Raw genomic sequence first — 23,985 nt, 5'->3', positions numbered from 1 at the left:
GTGCTCAGATCGGTGAACCAATAGCATCCGCCGCCTGTTTTTGACCACCACCCACTGTTGTTTTCGTCGACTAAAACTAAGACGAACAATGTTCGTCAACTACCATTTTTCACTGACTAAAACTAAATAAAAATGAATCTATGATGACTAAAACTAAGACTAAATATACTGACAATTTCGTCAACAAATAAAAACTAGACTAAAATGTTAGGAAGGGACTAGTGGACAAGAGATCCAGTTTTAACGCGACGCGTTGTGAGATTGTAGATCTGCTATTTTCAGCATGCAACCAAAGTGTAAAATATGTCATTACAACGACATCAAGGCCTGTCAAAACACATTTTAGTCGACTAAATCAACTGTAGATTTAGTCGACTAAAATCGTATGACATTTAGTCGACTAAAACTAGACTAAACACTAGAACATTCCAGGTGACTAAAATGTGACTAAAACTAAGTGAAAACTATTCAAGAGACTATGACTAAAACTAAAATAGAAATTTGTTGCCAAAAACAACACTGCCCCTTCTAGAGCAGAAATCATACAGGCTGGGCCAGGCTATACTGGAACACCAATACGAAACTATTAGGAACCCCTTTGGGTTTAGTTGTTTCTGTATGCAGTTGGCAACATAATATTTGACTTATTGGGTTAAGATCATGGCTTTCTGTAATTGCAGGCAGCGACATACAGTACATCATTAACACTAGATACGTACATGCAGTACAGTAGATGGATGCATATATACTGTACATACAGTACTGTAGTAGACAAATGCATAAATATGCACATATATAACTAACGTGTGGTAAGTAACATATGGTTTGATTGATTGATTGAATAGTTTATTGAACACAAATGTAAAAACGGCAGGCAGTACATGAGTCAAACACTCGGTTCAAACGGAATAGCACCTTGTTTCCATTTAGGCCCTATGCAATCAATTCATAGACATGACATGAAAGAATAACAACAAAATTCAATAACAAAAAAAAAATCAAAAGCATTAATTTCAGGAAACCATTTCAAACTGTATGTACAGAGTGGGGGAAAAGGAAGGGGGGTGATCAACCTGTGTAAGAGGGAAGGATCATTTCCTCTCCCTTGGGCCTGCATGGAGTCTCAGGCCTGTTTTTGAAAAGATGTAAGTAATCTGCATTTTTTTGAGGGAGGGGGGTCAAGGCATTCCACGCCTGGGTGGCCGGTGTTGTAGACGGATAATTTTATGTTTGTTTTGAAAGTGGGTGGTACCAGATCGCCGTTCACGCTCCCTCTAGTATTGTGGCTGTGGGTGTCGCTCACTTTTTTTTAGGTAGTTAGTCAGGTACAGTATACTGAGGGCATTAAGGGCATCTACAATTTTCAATGTCAAACCCATTTTCAATTGCTTATTTACAGCATACAATACATACGATAGTTTTGCAATCGCTTCTTCACGGCTCAAATACTATACGGTACATCTGCTGTTACACTTTGACTCCTCTGCGTGTTTCCAGGACGGCAGTTTTCTTTGCCGACTTTACAGCAGAGTAATCTGTGGGGTGCCTGCCTTGCACGGTATGCCTCTTTCTTCTGCTTTATGTTTGGAGACTGTCCGTAGTCATTTCAACGTACAGTGTTAAGTATCACTGATAAATTATGTTTGTGGCGCCGGTGACGTTGAGTTTCCATGATCCTCCCGGTAGGGGAAGCTAGTTCATGTCCACCCCAACCCCATACTACACCCTGGCTAACTTTACACTTTGTAGCTGCGTCTTTGTGTTTTTATTGTCTCTGCTATATGGCATGTTTTGTCCATCTGTCCGCGTGTGTCCGACCGTCTGTGGACAGCTAATCTCCAGCACCGTTGGCCCGATCAACGTGAAACTACACACACTGCCTGGAGGCCAGATCTGAGCCTCTGCCCCGGATTTTTCACATGAGCTTGTTATAGCGCCACCAGGAGGCCCATGTTTGAACATACAATATAATCCTGCAGATTTGGTCCAAATATCGCGCGAATCACTGCCCTCATTTGGCCTTCAATCTATTAGAGTGTACAAACCACCTTTATTTTGAGTCCGGGTTTTAGTGACATGAACGTGACTTTTACCAATCAATCCTATACTTAGTTTCCCCTGCCCGCCTTGCTGCCTGTCATGTCCATGCACGCACGCACGCACGCACCTACTTGCAAGTGTTAATTTTGGCACACTGGAAAGAAAGTGATCTTGTTGGCCCAGAGCGAGATCTAGTGTAAAACCAAAAAAAGATAAAACTCGTCCAACTCGTCCATGGCAGTGGATGAGTTTTAACTCTGTGTCTCAGAGGAGGGCAGTAGACAGTTAGGAAACCCGCCTACCAGTGACATCACCGGGGAATCCAAGCTAATAGAAACTGCAGGCTTTCTATTCCTGGAAAGTTAGCATGCTATAATGGAAGCCATTGTTCTCACGTTAATAAAAATCACTCGTGTGAAGTGAGGGGAGGAGTCTTTGTTGATGATGATGGTGACATGATGTCACAAGTGAAAGCCTGACATTAAATGTTTTGACGATGATGTCACTGGTAGGCGGGTTTCTGAAGTGTCCACAACCCTCCTATGAAACATAGACAGAGTAGAATTTTTTTTTTAATGATTTATCATGAAAATTTGTGAGGACCAATTACATGAAGATAGGTTTAAAATGGGTGTAGTCGTCCTTTAATAGATGAGGATGGGGGATGAACAGGTTACTTGTATGTTGTGGTGTTTATACCTGAAGAACAGAACAAAACAATTTTGTTTGTGTGTGTTTTATTTAGGTTTTAGTTAAAAGCTAAAAAAGAAGAACACTCGTTTTGGTATACTAGAGTAGTGTGGTGCCCATTTGGCACCTACTTGGAACGATGCAAGTTATTGTTCTTTTTATGGCCATATATGCAGCGGCGTGCCAAAAATGTGTCGTCGTCCCCCCCCCCCCCCCCCATTTCTGTATCTGTGTCTCTGTGTCCCTTCCATTCCTACATGGAGTTCTGTATCAGGCATGCCCAAATATGGAGTGTTGTGATGTCAGAACCAGTGGTGGAGAGTAACTAAGTACTTTTACTTCGTAGGTACTGTACTTACATAGTACAATTTTGAGGTATTTGTAATTTACTTCTACACCACTACATCTCAGAGCCAATTCTTTTTACTTTTACTTTTACTTTTACAATTATTTGAAAACGTTCGTTACTAGTTACTTTGGAGATTTTTATTTTGATTAGAAAACATACATTAACCACTTCAACCCTATACATTTCTACAATTGCTACACATTGTGAGCTTGTAGATCTGCTATTCTCAATAGATTTTGTACACATTTTGAACCTGTGAAATGGCACATTCTGCACAATGACTACTTTTACTTTTAGTACTTTTAAGTACATTTTGATGCCGATACTTTTGTACTTTTACTCAAGTACATTTTCAATTCTGTACTTTTATACTAGTAGTTATAAATTGAAGTATTGGTACTTTTACTTGAGTAAAAACAATTGAGTACTTTTTCCACCACCACTGCCTGGTCAGAACAGGCCCAGCTCCATATATGGACACTGGGCAGTCGAGGCCTTTTGTGGCGGTTCTGGACAACCGTGTCGAATTTGAAGTCGGTGGGGCGAACGGGTGTTCTCGAGTTACTATACGCACAGACATACAGAGACGTGGTGCATTATAGATAGATTATGGTTCACGGATTTTATTTATTTATGCAATGGTTAGGTTTAATTTAGAATATAGATAGGTACACTTAGCCTACTGAATGAGAGTAGTTTTAGGTTTTGTGTTTTTGTGTCGTAGGGGAGTTGTGGGTGGAACGAGGGGGTATTTTTGGTGGGCTGATATTCAGGACACATCCCGTTGTGTCGGGATCAATCGGGTCTAAGCCAGTCTTAATTAAAGGCTTGGGGTTGGGCAGAAGTCGAGGGCAAAAGGCATTCCCGTTGCTTAAAAGAATGAGGTGTCCGTCATCAAAGCACCGGGGAGAATGAGCTTTTCGCCTGAAAAGGAAAAAAGAATGCTTTGCCAAATATCACCGAAAAGCAGTGATGTTGAGATGCATAGTGTGTTGTTCTGCAATCTTGTCTGCAACCTAAAAGAAAATATATATATAAAATGCATTTTATTTCAATATTCAGGGGAATTTCTGAAAAAATAGTTTAATTCTGCAAAGTTGGCGTTTTTTTTCCCTTTTATTTTTGTGTTAGGCCATGCAGTCTCTTAACCATGTGTTTGATCGTGACAGTCGGTCAGACAGTTAATCGTGCCTATATTTCTCGGGGAGAGGGAAGCATCTCCTTTTAGAACACACTGTACTGACTACTGAAGCACACTTGAATTATGTGATATTATTTTAATCACCGAAAGCATCTCACCGGATAGGCTACCCAATATACTCTGATCACAAAGTCTTAATTTCTTTCTTTCTCACTCTGCGTTTAAGAAAGCTTATGTCACCACTCACTAGCCACTGGTGTTTGTGTCTTGGTTATCGCTCAACTTCAGTCTTGTCAGCTATTAGGGCAACATTGAGTTCACAAGGGCTCTTGTGTCATTTCTGTTGTGGTTGTTGAAAACAGTCGCAGTTCCTCCAGTTCACCACTTGGGGGCACAGGCAACTTACGAGGAAGAGAACTTGAGCTTTTTTTTGCACCAGGGTCTGAGCAGTGAAGGAAAGGGGGTGTTGGCAAGCTCCATTAATTAAATGGAATATGATCCAAAAAGCCAGTGTTTATTTTATGGTTATGACACATCGGCATCCCGCAAGAATGGGAATCGGACAAATGTCACAGATGTCCTTTCTGCCCACTCTGTTCTCAATGTTTTCTTACTGTGTGTGTGCACGAGGCGGTTTATATCAGGTTATAGTTTCCCCCCAAATCCAAACATCCGACAGACAGTGCTGTACTCTGTTTTGGTCTCCTGAGTGGATCTTTCCTTTCCAGTCCCACCCATCTGTCCGATTTCTCTGGAGGTATGAGGGAGGTGACATGCGGAGGTGGGGTGCAATGGGGTATAACGGTGGGGGCAAGGCAGCCGCCGTAGCCGATATCACAGCGCTAAGCCCCTGAAATCTTAATATCTGACCGATCCACCTTGCTTGTGTGGTTGTATCTGTATGCAGGGCTGCCTCCGGGCCCTGTGGTCCTTCAGACTCGGCTCGGCTATGAACTACCGTCCCTGGATGAAGGAGATGTCAATGTTGGAACATTGTATTAGACTACCTGACCTGTTTTTTTTCTATTTCTCACTCTTCCTTTTTGCCTCAAGCTCCTCTGATTTATCTGCTTTTAAGTTATACCAAACGACCCCCTTGTACTCTTGTACTATCTCTCTCTCTCTCTCTCTCTCTCTCTCTCTCTCTCTCTCTCTCTCTCTCTCTCTCTCTCTCTCTCTCTCTCTCTCTGATGATGGTGGCCACCTGTGGACTAAAAAGGCCATCCATCTTCATCATGGCAGCCTGGGCTCTGTATCAGTTTCACGGGCACTCTTGCACACAAGTGAAGAAATGTCGCCCGATGACGAGTTTTAAGACATTTCTTAACGCGTCTGCTCTACACTGTAAATGTCACTCTGAGGCTATACCAAAATGTAACCTTATTCTGTACACTTTCTGAGTTACATAGTGCATACATTAATTAAATGGATGGATTTGACTTTGTGCACATATACACTTTTGCCATCATGAATTCAGCTTTGAGGTTTTCCCACTGCTAGCGCTTTGTCCTTATAGGAGGTGGAGCGTCCGCTTGGGAACTGGAAGGTTCCCAGTTCGATCCCCTGCTCCCCCAGAGTTGGTGTCGAAGTGTCCTTGAGCAAGACACTGAACCCCTAGTTGCTCCCGATGAGCAGGTTGGTGCCTTGCATGGTTTCCTCCGCCATCGGTGTATAAATGTGTGAGTGAATGGGTGAAATGTAATGCACAGTCATTGTAAAGCGCCTTGGATAAAGCCAGCGCTATATAAATGCACTTTTACTGGATTTCAGTCGGGTTCAGCTATACAGACAACGCGATCTGTTATGTAAAATGAACTCGGTGTAATTTGCGAGCAGTGAAGGAACAAGTGTTCTCACCACCGAGTGGCGCAATACGAGCTTGTAGGTCTGCTATTTTTGAAAAATCGAAGACACTTTTAGAATCTGATCTCAGGTCAGAATGGGTTAATAATGAAACTGTCAGGATGTAATAGACATTTTTAGAATCTGATCTCAGGTCAGAATGGGTTCATCAGACCAGTGTGTGTCCAGTGGAAACCTCGTAATGAATCTGATCTCAGGTCAGAATGGGTTAAATATGTTCAGATCTACCCCCACCCCCCACACCTATTGCTTTGGGTTTTTGTCAGAATCATGTGTACATGTTATGTAGAGTCCATATGGCTAGGTGGGGACATGTGATTGTTCTTGGCCCTCTGCCCGAGAGTGTGTGTGTGTGTGTGTGTGTGTTGGCTGTGTGTTGGCTTATCACCCCATAGCGATGATGTATGATGATAAGAGCTCCCCTCACTTCACACAAGTGTGATTTTTTTGATGTCCAGCTTTGAGGGTTTGTGTGAACACAAACATTGTCCCAACACAAACATTGAATGCCATTGACCATGAATGAGTGTTTGTGTAAACACTGATTGGCCGGATTGAGACGATGTATGATGATAAGAGCACCCCTCACTTCACACGGGTGTGATTTGTATATTAAATTGCAATTATCCATGTTGCTAATGTGCCTTTTGTAGAGTGTGTGTGTGTGTGTGTGTGCGTGCGTGCGTGCGTGCGACGGGCAACATGGTAGGGTTTTGGATTACCTATAGCCCACAGCAGAGGGTCGAAGAGAAGACCCAGTAGCAGTGCATGCTGGTCTCTCTCAGCTTCCCCATTGGTTGAAAGGCTGCTTAAAAGCAAACACCAATCAACCCGTCCTTTACCCTCAATCCCCAACACCTCCCCCCCCCCCCCCCCTTCCCCCCCAGGCCCCAGCACACACACACACGCGCGCGGCTGTTACACACACACACACACACACACACACACACACACACACACACACACACACACACACACACACACACACCCCCCTCCTTTCTTTGCTACAGTGTAATCCCAACACTGAAAACCGCCCACCAGAGAACAAGTGTCAGACTCCGAATGGAGAGGGGAGTCAATCCCTGCCTTTGTCCCCTCTGGTTGGCATGTTAGAGAGGGCTAATGTTGATGGAAGTGACAATTAACAATACAGTGAGTGATCGCACAGTGTTGATGTGTCTTTACAGGCTCTCCTCTCTGCTAAAGAGATAAGTGACTGACCGGATAGATGACGCTGATAAAAACACATAAAATGGACACCGCGTTCAGGACTTAAAGCCCTGACTGATATACTTGTTGTCACACACACACACACACACACACACACACACACACACACACACACACACACACACACACACACACACACACACACACACACACAGCACATTAGCAGGGTGACACATTGTCACTCGAGCTTCTATTTTCAGTGCATGGGCCAAGCATATAAACCAGTCCAGACTTTATACTTTGTTGACTTGTACGACACTGTTACTTGCTTAAAAATGCAACTTTTTCAAAATCACAGCGTTTATCAGAAACTATCGTACGATGGAAGTATAAATTCGGGGTAAAGCCTGAGCCGTGCATACTGTTCTGCTTCTTTGATACAGCCTTTGATGTTTGATGTTAAAGACAACAAAATGTTGTCCCCAAATGCCCTGGTATAGCTTTGTGCAGCGCAGTCTGCGCACACTGTTTTTAGCTCTTGTTCAAGCTTTGAACCAGTTTCGAGGAATCCCCTTTTCATTTGACGGCCAATGAATACAGGCCCTGATTCCCTCTCCCTTAAATATATACAGTTTAGAACTTGCACCGGACTTATAGAGCGTCGTATAGTCCTGCCCCCCTTTGACCTTTTCATGACGGTCCTGGAAACGTTTCCAAATGTGATAGAACCGAATCTGGTTCCTCAAATGTTGGATCCGGTTCCGTCAGTTTTCCGGATCGCACGCACACGAATCCACACACACACACGCGCGCACACGCACACACGCTAACCACTTGAACCCAAGCATCCATATTCTGGGCCCTGGTGCGACATTAGCCAAAAATAGCAGATCCTGACAAACTTGTTGGCTTGTAGACCGGCTGTATTGGGGGGGAAATCTGTATACAGTAGATGAGCTCTTCCACTTCTAAAAGAAGCACACGCGCGCGCACACACACACACACACACTGCTGTCTGTGCCAAACACCCGTAGCTGACGCTGCAAACTGGGGAAACGTGAGACCTAAGAGATATTGACCGCCGACTGTTGTCAACTTGTGAAATTGGCTAAGAGATATTTTGCATGAAGTAAATGAGAATCTCTCTCACGTCGAGCTTTGCCATACAGCGGCCAAAGGTTTTTACTGTCCCAGATGCAGGCTCCATCTGGCCCCGGCTCTCCTCTCCCCGTATTCTGTGAATGTTATGACACGCCAGTACACGGCCAGTACTACTAGTAGCTTGGCTCTGGACGATTCAGGGTATACGGAGGACTCTCGATATACCGACTTGCACTTTCCACCGCTCCTGCTTTGCTTTCCACGCTTGGCATTCCGCACAGCCCCCGTAATTGAAAGTATAAACACCGTTTTAAGACTTCGATACGTGATCGGGTGTTTTTTTTGTTTTTTTTAGACGCCGTCGTCCTTTGCATGCGGCGATAATGACCCGCGAGCATTAAGACGAGAACTATAAACCGAAGCAGATGCCACCTCAACTGTCATAATGACCACTATGATGTACTGTACTGACCCCATGAGAACAGAGCTGTTTGCGACTGACCTGACTCCACCCCCCCAAACCCCCCATTTCCAGCCCACCCCCCCACCCCATCCCCCACAGCCCCTGAGCTGTGATCCTGCATAGCTGGCATAATGAAGCCATATAAGCCTGTTATTGGCTGCTTTACGGCTTGTTTTATGAAGGTGAGCTGACAAGCGGCTTCCATAATGGTTCCTGTCACTTTAACTGACAGCGTTTTTCCAAAGAGAAAGGGGGCGAATGTGGCGGCGGCAGGGAGGGGGGGAGCACGGGGGGGAGCACGGGGCCGGCCAGAGAGAGAGAGAGCGAGAGAGAGAGAGAGAGAGAGAGAGAATGGGCCTTTCTGTTATCCCTGTCAGGGGCTTTGATGGGTATAAGGAGAGGGGTCTTGGCTGCAGGCTATATCACCGTTACATTTTACGTTACCGCCAACCTTTTGTCAACCGGGGGTGACAATATTGACGTTTGACCCGCGTTCGCATTCCCAGCTCTCTCTCTCTCTCTCTCTCTCTCTCTCTCTCTCTCTCCCGCTAATCAATTACCACATCGATCCATTAATCAGACCGGGGGGGTCGATGGCCAGTCAAAGGGCCCATGGGTATATGTGTGAAGTGTATATATATATATATATATATATATTGTGTGGCCGAGGCCGGGGGCCTCGGGCTATAAGCAGCGGAGGAGGAGGGCCTCCACCTGTGGAGCGCTCCGTAAGTTCCCCTGACCTGAGGATTAGCTCCGCGAGCAGTTAGCCGCGGGACGTCCTGCACACAGGTATGCTGCCCCCGTGTGTAGCCGTTTCTCATTGTGTTTATAGTTAGCGTGCAGATTGAAGGGATTGAGGGACTTTTTGTTCATTTTGATTTATTTAAAAACGACAGGATAAGTTATAAGGAGATGGTAAATAGTCACACAGATTGTTGCAGCGTGTCTGCAGCGTGCATGTAAATACAGTAGGACATTGGAGGTGCAGGCGTCATGCTAAAACTGTAAATGTGGCCTAGACATCTTTTGAAATGGGTGACACACACACACACACACACACACACACACACAATTCAATTTTCAATTCAATTCAAAGGGCTTTATTGGCATGAGAAAACATACGTTTACATTGCCAAAGCAGAAAGAACAGTACAACAATACAGCAATACAATCAAAACAAAAACAAAAATTATGTACTTTGTCAGATTCTTCAATAGATCAACTTCTATGTTCAAGATCACTCGATGCAGGTATAGTGCAGGCATATACACAATGATTAGTCTTTACGGTGGTTGTGTTCCATTTGATATCCTTCTCCTATCACAGCAACTCACAAATCTTGCTGCTGTGTTTGCACATTGTTGTACTTCGCCCAGCAGATATGGGAGTTTTTTGTCATTGGTCATGTTTTCAAAATCTCCGTGTGTGGTTGTAATCTGTGGGAAGTATGTGTCTCTGATGTCTTGGTACAATGGACAGATGGTTAGGAAGTGTAGCTCGGTTTCCACTTCATTTAGTGTGCAGTGGGTGCATAGTCTGTCTTCTCTCGGGATACAGGTCTGCCTATGACGGCCTTTCTCGATCGCGAGACTGTGCTCACTGAGTCTGTACACACACAAGCCCTTGTTCATTTAGAAAGATGATTTATTTTTTCTCCATCCCCCAGCTAGTCCCAGTCTACAAGCCAAAAGAATGATAATTGCCAGGAAGCGTTGTCGTTATTTTTTGCATGGCCCCTGACACATTGGCTCCGACTCCTTTTTAATATTAGCATCCATTAGGACTGTGGCACTAAAAAACAGGGATGCATTTAAAATGAGTGCACGTGTTTGTGTTGGTCTTACTGTTTCCATGGAGGTCAGGCTGCTTTGATTAGGATTGGTTTAGCGTTTGTGCGTGCGTGCTTGCGTGCGTGTGTGGACTAATGCCATCAACCCAGTTGTCCTCTCCCCATGCCAAGCTGTTTGCCATGCAGAAGAACATTTGGGAAAGAAAGTTACTGAGAGAGTTGAGAGACAGACGGACGGACAGACAGACAGAGAAGTTGTAGGCAGATTATCAGCCATGCACACCCCACACCCCCTGTTAGGTTGATCTGGTTCCAAACGACAGTCACTCAGCCCTTGTGGGTTTAGTGAATCAGGAAAGAAACTTCTTGTGTGGATTTTTCAATTCTTGAGCATGTCACTTGGCCCGGGAGCGGCATTGTCCCCTGCCCCCTTTTCTCCCGGCCCGCTCTGCCGAGACGAGTCGTGTCATCCCCTCGCGATCAGCACTTTTGTTGCCTTTGTTTTTGGCCCCACCTCAGAAGTCCATCTTGTCTTTTATCTCCCTTGCCTTTCATGCATAAGGGAACAGTTGTGGCCTGTTGTGGAGCTGTTCCACTGCATTTCCACCAGTGGGGCTTCCTTTCATTCGCTTCAGAGTTCTACAATGGGGCTCCCAAAGGCCTGAATGGCCGGTACAGAGTGCCCAGTCTTAAGAGAGCCCACTCATTTTGTTTAGCCGGAGTCAATAAAAATGCTAAGTTAAAAGCTATCCCTCTTTCTGCTTGTCTTCAAATACAGCCACTAGTTTGACCTTTTTTATGCTCCACCTCTCAATTATGATTGAACGAAGAGTTCATTATTTTCGCCGCTTGAATGAATTTAACGGCTAGTGTGCGGAAGAGTTTTGTAGAGAAGTTTGATCCTGTCTTTTAATGGCTTTATCTATAGATTCACCACCTGAGTGGAGTTTTAGGCCTGCCCTGTGCAGAGTTTACTATATGTAGAGAGAGAGAGAGAGAGAGACACCATTGGCCATGAAACTCGTGCGAATCATATAGCTCTCATGTCATTTCCAGTCTGCCTATTTTCCCTCCAGGCCCTGAGTTCCAGATAAAGACGTCTCTCCTCTCCCAAGGAGCCGGAGTGGGATTTTACTAGTCCTGTGTGTGTGTGAGCAGGGACGAGGAGAATAAGAAGCGATTGCTGTCGTCTCCAAGCGTTAAGCGGAGGGCGAAGGCCTTGTGTAAAGGCATTGTGTGCAGATTTGTGAGCGGGGAGAAAGCGCCCAGACTTTGAGAAGGGATTACAGGTAGACAGGCATTGGCTGTTGAAGATAACTGCTATGACTTCATCCTCATTGTGCAGATTAAGGCATAAAACCCCAACCTAATGAGCGCGGAAAGGGAGAGGGGGTCATGGGATTGGAGAGGGGGAGAAAGGGGTATTGTTGACAGGGAATGGACATGGTAACGGCAAGGAGCTTTGTGAAAAGGGGGGGGGAAGAGGTTGATGTAGAGAGGTGTTTGAGTGGTTGGGACCAAATCTCAGGAAGTGAGATTAAAAGTTTAGGGCACGAGCATGAATAAAGAGACTGGAGTGCATTGCTTATTTTCCCGGCCTCGTGTTCATTTGGAAACCTTGCGCGATGGGGTTAAGTTGTCCTGCCGCAGTCGACTCCTGTTTCTGTCAGTCAGACGAGGACAGGCCACGAGGCCAGTCCTTGATACCGTCGCAGTCCCCATGGTAAGGTCAGCACCCTCCAGCTGATGTAATCTTCAAGGGGACAGATTGAGTATATAGGCAGAGTGTGGACTTGGCCTGAGGGGAGAGGAAAGTAGGCAGGGGGCAAATGAAAGGTAGAACGCATCCAGAAAAAGACCTGTTTGAATTTGAACATTTCTCAGTCATGGGGGGGCAGTGGGGGAAAAATACAACAACAATCAACACTTGAAAACAGACCCGTCTGAACGGAGTGGTGCTGTACCAGTGTACTATACTGTACTGTACAAGCCCTCCTCCCTGGTGTGTGTGTGTGTGTGTGTGTGTGTGTGTGTGTGTGTGTATGTGTGTGTGTGTCACGTAATGGGCTGCTAAAAACTCAGCTTCCCATCATGCATCCTGTGCACAGTGTGAAGCTCAACAGCGCCACTTTGTCACCTTGGTACCCTAAACATGCATAGGGACAAACATACATGGGGGACACACATGTATGCATTGGAGTGCTGTGCATTGGAGTGGCTGCACCACTCAAAATTGCTGATATAGCAGTACCAGATTGTTTTTAACTCTTCTCTCATTCAGTGGGAAGGCACCAAACCAGATAAATATTGATGACTTTCAGAACATTTTATTTCGCACACTCCTCGACAGCTTGCTGTGTTTAGACGACAGAGTGGTCTGGTCTGTTTATGCACGACTTCTGCAGCATATCGATTTCCTCCCTCTCTCCCGCTTATATTCATCTTTATTTATTTTTCATAACATTTAATCTGGAACCTTTAAGCACCACAGAGCTCTGAAAGTAGTTTGCATATTAAAAAGAGACTGATTATTGTGGGTGAGAGAAACACGGATCTTTAATTTTGTGCATTTTAGACACAGCTTCTGCCTGCACCACGCCACACTGGAGATAATTGTGTAAATCTACATATTGAGAGGGAGGCTGTTGTCAGGGTCTGTTGGGCAAGGGCCTCTGTTATCTTGCTCTAATACATGTGGTGGGACAATCGTTTCCACCTGAATTAGGCCATTATGCTGCCAGGCGGAGGCCAATACAGTTACATGTATATGTGAAATTACATGTTAAAGCCAAATAGTTATCATGATTTGGTCATAATGAACCAATTACTACAGTGCCAGGGCCATGATCAACAGTGGCAATATACCTCCGATTGAATATTAATTCAGACGTCATAGTCTCTCGTTTGTGTCGCTCGGTAGTAAAGTGTTTACACATTTACAGCCCATGAGGCCTGTTCTTTGAAAATGCCCAAACTCTGCTGCTGGTATACTGTATATGACGTGCAACTTCTTCCATATAGATAAGGATGTGGAATCAGGGAAAACAGAGTATACGTCAGTTGCACACACAGTGCTCCAGCAGATTCTTGGAACGTTGGTGGTGCTTTCACGTTCCAGTCCCGAACCGACTTTTAGGGGTTCTGAACCAATTACATTTTCAGTGGAAACACTCTGAACTGGTTCAATATTTAGGTGGAAAGAAAATAACAGAATCGGTTCAACCCCCGGTGGGAAAGGGGCCTCAGACAGTGTGTCAGATCGTCAGAGGCTCTTCTCAAGGTTCAAGGTTGGGACTTTAATGTTACATCTTGTGTACAGGACAGGTACATAAGAGTATAACTTATTTTAGTTTGGCTAAAGGGACATAATAAAGAGTGCAAGAAAGAGCAATCGAGGAGTAGAGAAATGGTAACGTACTGTATGTACATGTGCATGTTTTCCCTGTAGTAGCAAAAGTTAGGCAAACCTTTTTTGTGAACAGCTTCATAGTAGGTTAAATATACACAGTTTAGTTTAAGAAGGTGTAATTTGAGGCTAAGTTCCATACATTACAATTTGTTTAGAAAGGTGCAATTTGAGCATGATAGTAGTGCGAGAATAATTTGACGTTACTAGTGAACTTAATTTAACTTAAAGAACCGAGATGGGGAGCTGTTAAATTCTGTTTTGTGATTTTTGGAGGATGCTTTATACAAATTAGCTGAATACGGTTACAGTAATATTCACCATCTTTGGTTCCTGACAGGTTCCTGTCAGGCAGTAACGCAAGTTAAAGGGACTTGATTGATTGATCGATTGACATCTTTATTGGCAAAATACATATTAATAATAATAATAATACATGGAAATCACTGGTGAAATGGAATAAAAAATAGTTGGTTTAATAATTTTCCTAAACCTTATATTGTTGAAGGACTCGATATGGAATTATTCATATATTTCATTAAAATGCCTGGAGAATTTGACATATCTTCCAAGCCCCCCCCCCACCTCCCTTCATGGTCCTGGTTTCTGCCCGCTAATGAGAACCAGTCCCCGTCCAGCAGCACATAAACCCACTAACACACAACTTACCTCTGATCTCAGACCAGTTAAAGTTAGTCACTGCGGCCAAGTCCCACCGCTTTACAGCCACAAATGTAGCCACGCAGCCCCGTGTTATCATAACCTTTCATGTAAAGAGAGGGGGGGGGGGGAAGGAGAATGAAGAGGAAAGGAATTTGGTAAGGCAGTTGTGGACAGTACATTGGGGACTGTTAAACATATAATACATAGATCATGATTTAATGGTGGGAAAATGTCCGCCAGATGTGGAGTGGTATTAATAAAAGGATCCAGATTGCTATGTGGTATATGTGGCAGCCGTTGTATGTTGTGCTGCGTCCTGATTGGTTACAGCGCTACTGTAATATAGCCTATACCAATAATGTTTATGGCTGCCTGCTTTTACTAGCAGTTCCTCTGGCGTTTTTATGGGAATATTACACTGTTAATATTAGCCACCAGATCTGCCATTTTGCCTATTAAGTTCCCTGGTCGTCTGAACTCTAGAGCAGCACCAGATGAGAATCCATTCAGTCAAACCATATATAATCAAATTAATTATTCCAAGATAAGAGTCAGTCTTTATTTTATTGGGTTGAAAAACGACCAAGATGTTTTCTGGTGTACAGTTTTTAAAAGCTTTTCTAGTGTTGTCAGAGGTTTGCAATTTTGAAGTGACGTTTTAAATTGAAGCAAATTAATGGGCTAATGTGTATGGTGTCTTTTTTTACATACGGTTTCCATTAAGTACACTATATTGCTTGTACACGTTTAGTGAATACTCTTCTCTAGAGCTACTTAAAATGACCAAGCAGGAATAGGGTTCCATGTTGTGCATAATATGGATGCAGTATAGTTGTCGTGTAGATCTAACCTGTGCCATTATGTTGATTTGCAACACAGGGTTTTTTCGTTGTGGTTTCATAAAGTCTCGTTGCAAGAGATAAGCTGTGCTAATTTCTAATGTCTCGCGTGACTTTCTTAGGCGCACTGTCGATCCCTATGCAATTATTGATGAGAAAGGGTGAGATGTTGCATGATCATGAAGTGTGACAGACTTGTTGTGACCTCAATGCACTCGCTGTTAGATTTTGATACATGTATGTATTGTATCTACACTCACACTGGTCCACATCGCTATAGCTACATCACTTTGTGGAGGCAAGTAATTCTGGGAAGACGGCATCAAATTGATTTATAGTCCTCCCAATATCCCAGTCGGAGAAACCTGGACTCTCCAGTTATGGCACTGATGGCAGTATTTCCCAGCAGCATATTTGTTTTCTCACCAAATGATGTCCCTAGGGAGTGTTGTTGTCTTGAAACACACAGTTGGCTTGGCAAGCCTTGTAACTTTATACACAATTCACTTTCAAGAAAGTGAAAAACGCAACCAAACGCTATTGCAATTATTTCCCCTTTAATGCTTCATTTATCTGTGCTTCTTACTTTTTGGGTAAGCACTCCTGATTTCTTGCTAGTGGTACTAACGTCTTAATTTGGGAGCACTAGTGTTACCAAGAATAAGTGGTAGCACTTTACAATAATGACCCGTTATAAAGCATTTATAAACGTTTATAAGCAGTTTGTAGACTATTAACAAATCATTATTAACCTGTTTGTTGACATTCGTAAATGATTATTAAAACCGTTATAACTATGGTTACAAATCATTTATAAGGTATTAGTAAGTAGTAAACTATTCATTAATAAGCCATTTATATACATCTGTAAATGATTATTAAATCATTTGTAATGACCCCATGATAAAGCATTTATAAACGTTTATAAGCAGTTTGTAGACTATTAACAAATCATTAACAACCTGCTTGTTTACATTTGTAAATGATTACTAAAACCTTTATAACAAATTTACAAATAATTTATAAAGTATTAGTAAGTAGTAAAACTATTCATGAATAAGCCATGTATAATACATCTGTAAATGATTATTAAATCATTTGTAACTGATGTTATATAATATATACAAGCTATTTGTATATTTGGGAAATGTGTTTGTTCATGTTTAACATATACTTTGTAAAACATTCCTAAAATATCTATAAATCCTTAGTACATGTTATTAAGTGGAGGAGGACAGTCATACTCGGATACGAGTGACCGCCGATGATGATGAAAGTGACGACAGTTCATAATTTACAACTGTCTGTTAATGTTTGTTCATGTTTAACATATGCTTTGTAAAACATTCCTAAAACATATATAAATCCTTAGTACATGTTATTAAGGTCCCTATAGTAAAGTGACGACAGTTCATAATTTACAACTGTCTGTTAATGTTTGTTCATGTTTAACATATGCTTTGTAAAACATTCCTAAAACATATATAAATCCTTAGTACATGTTATTAAGGTCCCTATAGTAAAGTGACGACAGTTCATAATTTACAACTGTCTGTTAATGTTTGTTCATGTTTAACATATGCTTTGTAAAACATTCCTAAAACGTATATAAATCCTTAGTACATGTTATTAAGGTCCCTATAGTAAAGTGACGACAGTTCATCATTTACAACTGTCTGTTAATGTTTGTTCATGTTTAACATATGCTTTGTAAAACATTCCTAAAACATATATAAATCCTTAGTACATGTTATTAAGGTCCCTATAGTAAAGTGACGACAGTTCATCATTTACAACTGTCTGTTAATGTTTGTTCATGTTTAACCCTACATCATTTTATGTTGAAGATGTTGTGTTGCATTGTGGGTAAAACCTCAGTACAGAGGAACTCCATACTGAGGGTAAGATGGTCTTCTGTTTGCTCAGGCACAAACAAATTAATTACAAACATCTAAGCTTCATATAAGTGGCCAGATATGCACTCATGTTTACATAGTGTTATTCAGTAACATTCGTTTTTGTATGACATGGTATCATATGACATTGTTTATTTAATTGTTTGAAAAACGGTTAGCATGTTAGCTAGCTGTTAGCACAGCTGTTAGCTGTGCTGTGTAGCCTGTGTTACATGAGAATTCACTGACACTCCATGTAAGTGAATTCTCAAAAACGAATGTTACTGAATAACACTATGTAAACATGAGTGCATATCTGGCCACTTATATGAAGCATAGATGTTTGTAATTAATTTGTTTGTGCCTGAGCAAACAGGAGACCATCTTACCCTCAGTATGGAGTTCCTCTGTACTGAGGATTACCCACAATGCAACACAACATCTTCAACATAAAATGATGAAGGGTTAAACATGAACAAACATTAACAGACAGTTGTAAATGATGAACTGTCGTCACTTTACTATAGGGACCTTAATAACATGTACTAAGGATTTGTATACGTTTTAGGAATGTTTTACAAAGCATATGTTAAACATGAACAAACATTAACAGATAGTTGTAAATTATGAACCCTACATAATTTTATGTTGAAGATGTTGTGTTGCATTGTGGGTAATCCTCAGTACAGAGGAACTCCATACTGAGGGTAAGATGGTCTCCTGTTTGCTCAGGCACAAACAAATTAATTACAAACATCTATGCTTCATATAAGTGGCCAGATATGCACTCATGTTTACATAGTGTTATTCAGTAACATTCGTTTTTGAGAATTCACTTACATGGAGTGTCAGTGAATTCTCATGTAACACAGGCTACACAGCACAGCTAACAGCTGTGCTAACAGCTAGCTAACATGCTAACTGTTTTTCAAACAATTAAATAAACAATGTCATATGATACCATGTCATACAAAAACGAATGTTACTGAATAACACTATGTAAACATGAGTGCATATCTGGCCACTTATATGAAGCTTAGATGTTTGTAATTAATTTGTTTGTGCCTGAGCAAACAGGAGACCATCTTACCCTCAGTATGGAGTTCCTCTGTACTGAGGATTACCCACAATGCAACACAACATCTTCAACATAAAATGATGTAGGGTTAAACATGAACAAACATTAACAGACAGTTGTAAATGATGAACTGTCGTCACTTTACTATAGGGACCTTAATAACATGTACTAAGGATTTATATATGTTTTAGGAATGTTTTACAAAGCATATGTTAAACATGAACAAACATTAACAGACAGTTGTAAATGATGAACTGTCGTCACTTTACTATAGGGACCTTAATAACATGTACTAAGGATTTATATATGTTTTAGGAATGTTTTACAAAGCATATGTTAAACATGAACAAACATTAACAGACAGTTGTAAATTATGAACTGTCGTCACTTTACTATAGGGACCTTAATAACATGTACTAAGGATTTATATATGTTTTAAGAATGTTTTACAAAGCATATGTTAAACATGAACAAACATTAACAGACAGTTGTAAATTATGAACTGTCGTCACTTTCATCATCATCGGCGGTCACTCGTATCCGAGTATGACTGTCCTCCTCCACTTAATAACATGTACTAAGGATTTATAGATATTTTAGGAATGTTTTACAAAGTATATGTTAAACATGAACAAACACATTTCCCAAATATACAAATAGCTTGTATATATTATATAACATCAGTTACAAATGATTTAATAATCATTTACAGATGTATTATACATGGCTTATTCATGAATAGTTTTACTACTTACTAATACTTTATAAATTATTTGTAAATTTGTTATAAAGGTTTTAGTAATCATTTACAAATGTAAACAAGCAGGTTGTTAATGATTTGTTAATAGTCTACAAACTGCTTATAAACGTTTATAAATGCTTTATCATGGGGTCATTACAAATGATTTAATAATCATTTACAGATGTATATAAATGGCTTATTAATGAATAGTTTACTACTTACTAATACCTTATAAATGATTTGTAACCATAGTTATAACGGTTTTAATAATCATTTACGAATGTCAACAAACAGGTTAATAATGATTTGTTAATAGTCTACAAACTGCTTATAAACGTTTATAAATGCTTTATAACGGGTCATTATTGTAAAGTGCTACCGAATAAGTTAATTTCGAGACCTGCCTGTACTCCATTACAGGAGGATGTCGCTTGCAAAAATATAACATATCTATTATCTACAAGTTAACCGTGTGTTGAAGCTTGTATACCTGTTTTGTTTTGGCAAGTGAAACCGTTGTATTAGAGAGTGTAAAGCCGGAGGCCATAGCCGAGTGGTCTGGGAATCAGAAGATTCGACCCCCAGCTCGCCCCAGTCTACAGTCTCCAAATGTCCCTGAGCAAGACACTTAACCCCAAGTGCTCCCCCAGGCATCATTATGAATGGTATCCAGTGCTCCTACTAGTTAGCATGGGTAAACGCAGAGGACAAACATTTCCACATGTACTGTGCAAATACCCCAACAGCAAAAGCAGGGTCTTCAACATTTGTAGTCCAAAAAGTACCCCTTAGCTGAGAGAAAGATGAAACAAGAACCCTCACTACAGGTGTCTTGAATATATAATCTTTTTTTTTTTTAGAAAGACTTAAATTGAATTAAATATTTGTTTGTTTTGTTTACACATTATCTTTGCTATTAAGTTTATTCAGACATTATTATTATATATTTTTGAAAAATAAATAAAGTAACCTTAACAAACCCTCCTGTAGTAACTCGAAGGATCCCCTATAGGGGTCCCGGATCCCCCGTTGAAGACCCATCAACTAAATATACACTGTTATTATAAGCTTTTCCTTGCCACACGGCCAGTATTGTCACCACAGCGGTGGTGTGCAAACAACAGACTTTCACCACCACAAAAGTCACCTATAATGTCTCTGAAATGGAGGGGGGGCACAGTATCCTGTTATTGATGGCACACAGCTGCTCTATAGCATACTATTGATCGAGCCCCTGCCACGTACCTGGCACAGTGCCCAAAGCCTTAGCCGTGTTAGACCAGAGAAACGCTGCATACAGTGCAAAAGTCCCGAGTGTTCATTTGAAGCTGCAATCTGGAACCTTTTTTTTTTTGTCAATAAAACATTATTTCGACCAATTCGAGTATGATGCAATAGAACGAGTACTGTATTTATGCAATAGTGTCGACGTGGTATCCCTGCTCTTCTACTCTAGCCCATTCTGACCTGAGATCAGATTCTAAAAATGTCTTCTTTTCTACATCCTGACAGTTTTCTGAAAAAGCTGTTTCTATGTCAGTCCTTCGATTTAAAAAAAATAGCAGACCTACAAGCTCTTAGCGCGCCACTCGGTGGCGCGCTATGAGCTTGTAGATCTGCTATTTTTCAATAGCTAAAGCATGACATGATGCCAACACCAAAAGGGGTTCCCGCGCAAAATGGGCTAGAAATGTAGACCTGTGTTTGGGTAGGAACTGCTATTAGAAGACACGTGGTATTTATTGCCTGAAGCGCAATATCTCCCTTGGACAAACAGGCCGTCACGTAGGAGACCTGGGTTTGAAACCCGACTGCGTTCTATATCTACACGGGTTACAGCAGAGTGTCCATTATTACACATTAAATGAACAGGATTTTGTCTTATTTTAAAGGACCACTTCACCACTTTTCAACCTATCTTCATATAATAGGTCCTCACTAATAATCATGAAAAAATGGCGTAATTTATTTCTACTTGGTCTGTGTGTCTCATATAGGAGGGCTGTGGGCAGTTCCGAAACCGTCTTCCAGTGACATCATCGATGGGGCAATACAAGCTAATAAAAACTGCAAGCTTTCTAGTCCTGAAAAGTTGCAATGCGACAATGGAAGCCATTTATTGTTCTCACGATAATGAAAATCTAAACATTTTTGTAAAAAAAATGTTGTTTAAAAAATAATCTGCCTAATGATGATGTCACTGGAAGACGGTTTCTAAACTGCCCACAGCCGTCCTATGAGACACAGACTTGAGTAGAAAAAAATCGTGCCATTTTATCATGATCATTAGTGAGGACCTATTATATGAAGATAGGATGAAAAGTGGTGAAGTGGTCCTTTAAAGCAGTAATAAAGTTTGAGTAGAACGCTAACCCAGGCTTGGCTCCAGTATGAAATGACTGAGGGGGGGGGGCAGTTGAAAATCTCATTTCTATATAGTAAAACTATATAACTGTACTTAAACCTTAAACTGAGGGGGCAGAATTTGCAACCGAGGGTGCCAGGCACCACCTTGGCGCCGGGCCTGTGCTAACCTATTAGGTTTTGCCTGATCTAAAGCCTTTTCCTCTCTCCCCTGCATAAGACCAGATCTAAAGCCTTTTCCTCTCTCCCCCTGCATAAGACCAGATCTAAAGCCTTTTCCTCTCTCCCCTGCATAAGACCAGATCTAAAGCCTTTTCCTCTCTCCCCTGCATAAGACCAGATCTAAAGCCTTTTCCTCTCTCCCCTGCATAAGACCAGATCTAAAGCCTTTTCCTCTCTCCCCTGCATAAGACCAGATCTAAAGCCTTTTCCTCTCTCCCCTGCATAAGACCAGATCTAAAGCCTTTTCCTCTCTCCCCTGCATAAGACCAGATCTAAAGCCTTTTCCTCTCTCCCCTGCATAAGACCAAGCCATGCGGACCTCCCTTCATATATCTCCGTATATATCTTTTCATGGTCACCAGTTTACTGTAAAGTGACCCCCCCCCCCCCCCCCGCTGAGCTAAAAGACAGCAGAAAGGCAAAAAAAAAAAAAAAAACATGGTAGAATGAAAGAGAGAGAGAAGTGCTGATTGCGGTCTCTGTTACTGACCTTTGCTTTTAGGGTCAGCTGATTCGGTGCCGTGCCGTTCTCTCTCTGATTCTAGCCGACATCAAGGAGTCCTTCCAAGCCCCTAAACCCCAACCCCAACGTTTTTTTCGTTATTTAATGAAATCTTATTATTTTATTACTGCCACCGTCTTCTTGTAAGCGTACCCCACTTAACTTATAATTTATTTTCCTTTCAAGTGGGCGCACTTTAGAGTGGCTTTTTAACATTCACCCCGGAGCAGCATCTGCTGAATAGAGAGGACTTAATTTGGGTCTTTGCAGCCCCCTCTCTCGTGCCCTTCTACCACGCAATGCCCCCCCTCTGTCTTCCAACCCACTATTTTCTTTTCTAATTTTCATGTTTGCTTTTTCCTCCCGTCACTATATGGACCCTGTAGCTTTTTGTCCCTCAAGTGACCGCAAAGGTCCTCCCCTACTCACCGTTCCCCAATCCGCATAGCAAAGAAACCCCTTGCATATTCCACCCTTCTGCAACCTTTTGTGATTATTCTTGACAAAAGGTGCCCCCCCCCCCCCCCATCCCAAACACTAGATAGAACATTGAGGTGCCCCTGCAGAGGTACTGTGTACCTGGAAGCGCTAATTTGCCCCGGGCAGCACAGCCACCTGACTTGGTTTTTAACGACCTGTTACGGCCACCATCATCTGAGTCCAGATTAGGACTGACTGTAAGACTGACTGGAGGGCATTTGGAAGCATGCATAGTTGACGGGATTTGTCGGCTATTGAAGTGACGTTATAGCTCCTTGAGAAAATAATAGGCACGCTATTTAGCAAACGGAACACTTATGACCCCCCCCCCACCAGCCCCCCCAATATCCTTTTTTTTAACAAGATGAACCATTATCCCCCCTCTTCCTTTCTCTCTTTCTCTCTTCTCCTCGGGCAAAGACGTGTGCTGCTATCTACAAAATGTTTCCTCCAAGGGCCGACCTAAGCCCAGTGAGACTCGGTTGCGGTAGAGCTGTTTCTCACTGTAATTAGATCTATCCGATCCTAATCATTTAGGCTATTCATTAGGGCTAATTGTTTTCAGCACCCAGACCGACAGAACAAATAATTAAGACGCGTGTGCCATGATTGTGATTATTGGTGTGTGACTCTGTATTAGCGCGCGCCCGTGTGTGTGTGTGTGTGTGTGTGTGTGTGTGTGTGCACGCGCGTGTGTGTGTGCGTGTGCGCACGCCTGCTAAACATGCATGTTTGAACGCTTTGATAAGCACATTTGTGGTCTGAATCCATGCATATTACACACATTCATTATTGTATCCGACAGTGCAGCAGCTTGTAACCAAAACACAGGATATAGCCGATAAGCATGTTTTATCTCCTGTTGACTGTAGCAATATAAACGAACAAACTCCAAAAGGGAATGAGCGAACCCAATCTAAAGATTTATTTTGAATACAATTTGTTATTCCATCTCTCCAGCTATCACTGACACATTCCCTCCTCTACCCACCATGCTCTGAGCAAATATTCAGCTGAATGTGCTTAAACTGCGAAACAATTAGCATATGAGTGGCTCAATGTTTTGGGTGAGTTTGTCGCTGACAGAGCGAGTCAAAGGACAGGTCAACGTGCCTCGTCCACTTCAATGGAGAGCAGAATGGGAAAACAGAACTTCACTGAATACAATGTTTCCAGACTTTCACT

General features: G+C 42.0%; 1 protein-coding gene across 2 annotated transcripts in view; it reads left to right on the top strand.

The window, feature by feature from the left end:
* Positions 1 to 23,985, top strand: part of clybl (citrate lyase beta like) — a 109,261-nt gene that overhangs the window by 35,472 nt on the left and 49,804 nt on the right. The window lies entirely within an intron of this gene.

Source organism: Protomyctophum parallelum (genome assembly GCF_964188405.1).
Source record: "Protomyctophum parallelum genome assembly, chromosome: 11".
Lineage (NCBI taxonomy): Eukaryota > Metazoa > Chordata > Actinopteri > Myctophiformes > Myctophidae > Protomyctophum > Protomyctophum parallelum.
Note: the sequence above shows the minus strand (reverse complement) of the source record. Positions and strands in the feature narration are given on the sequence as shown.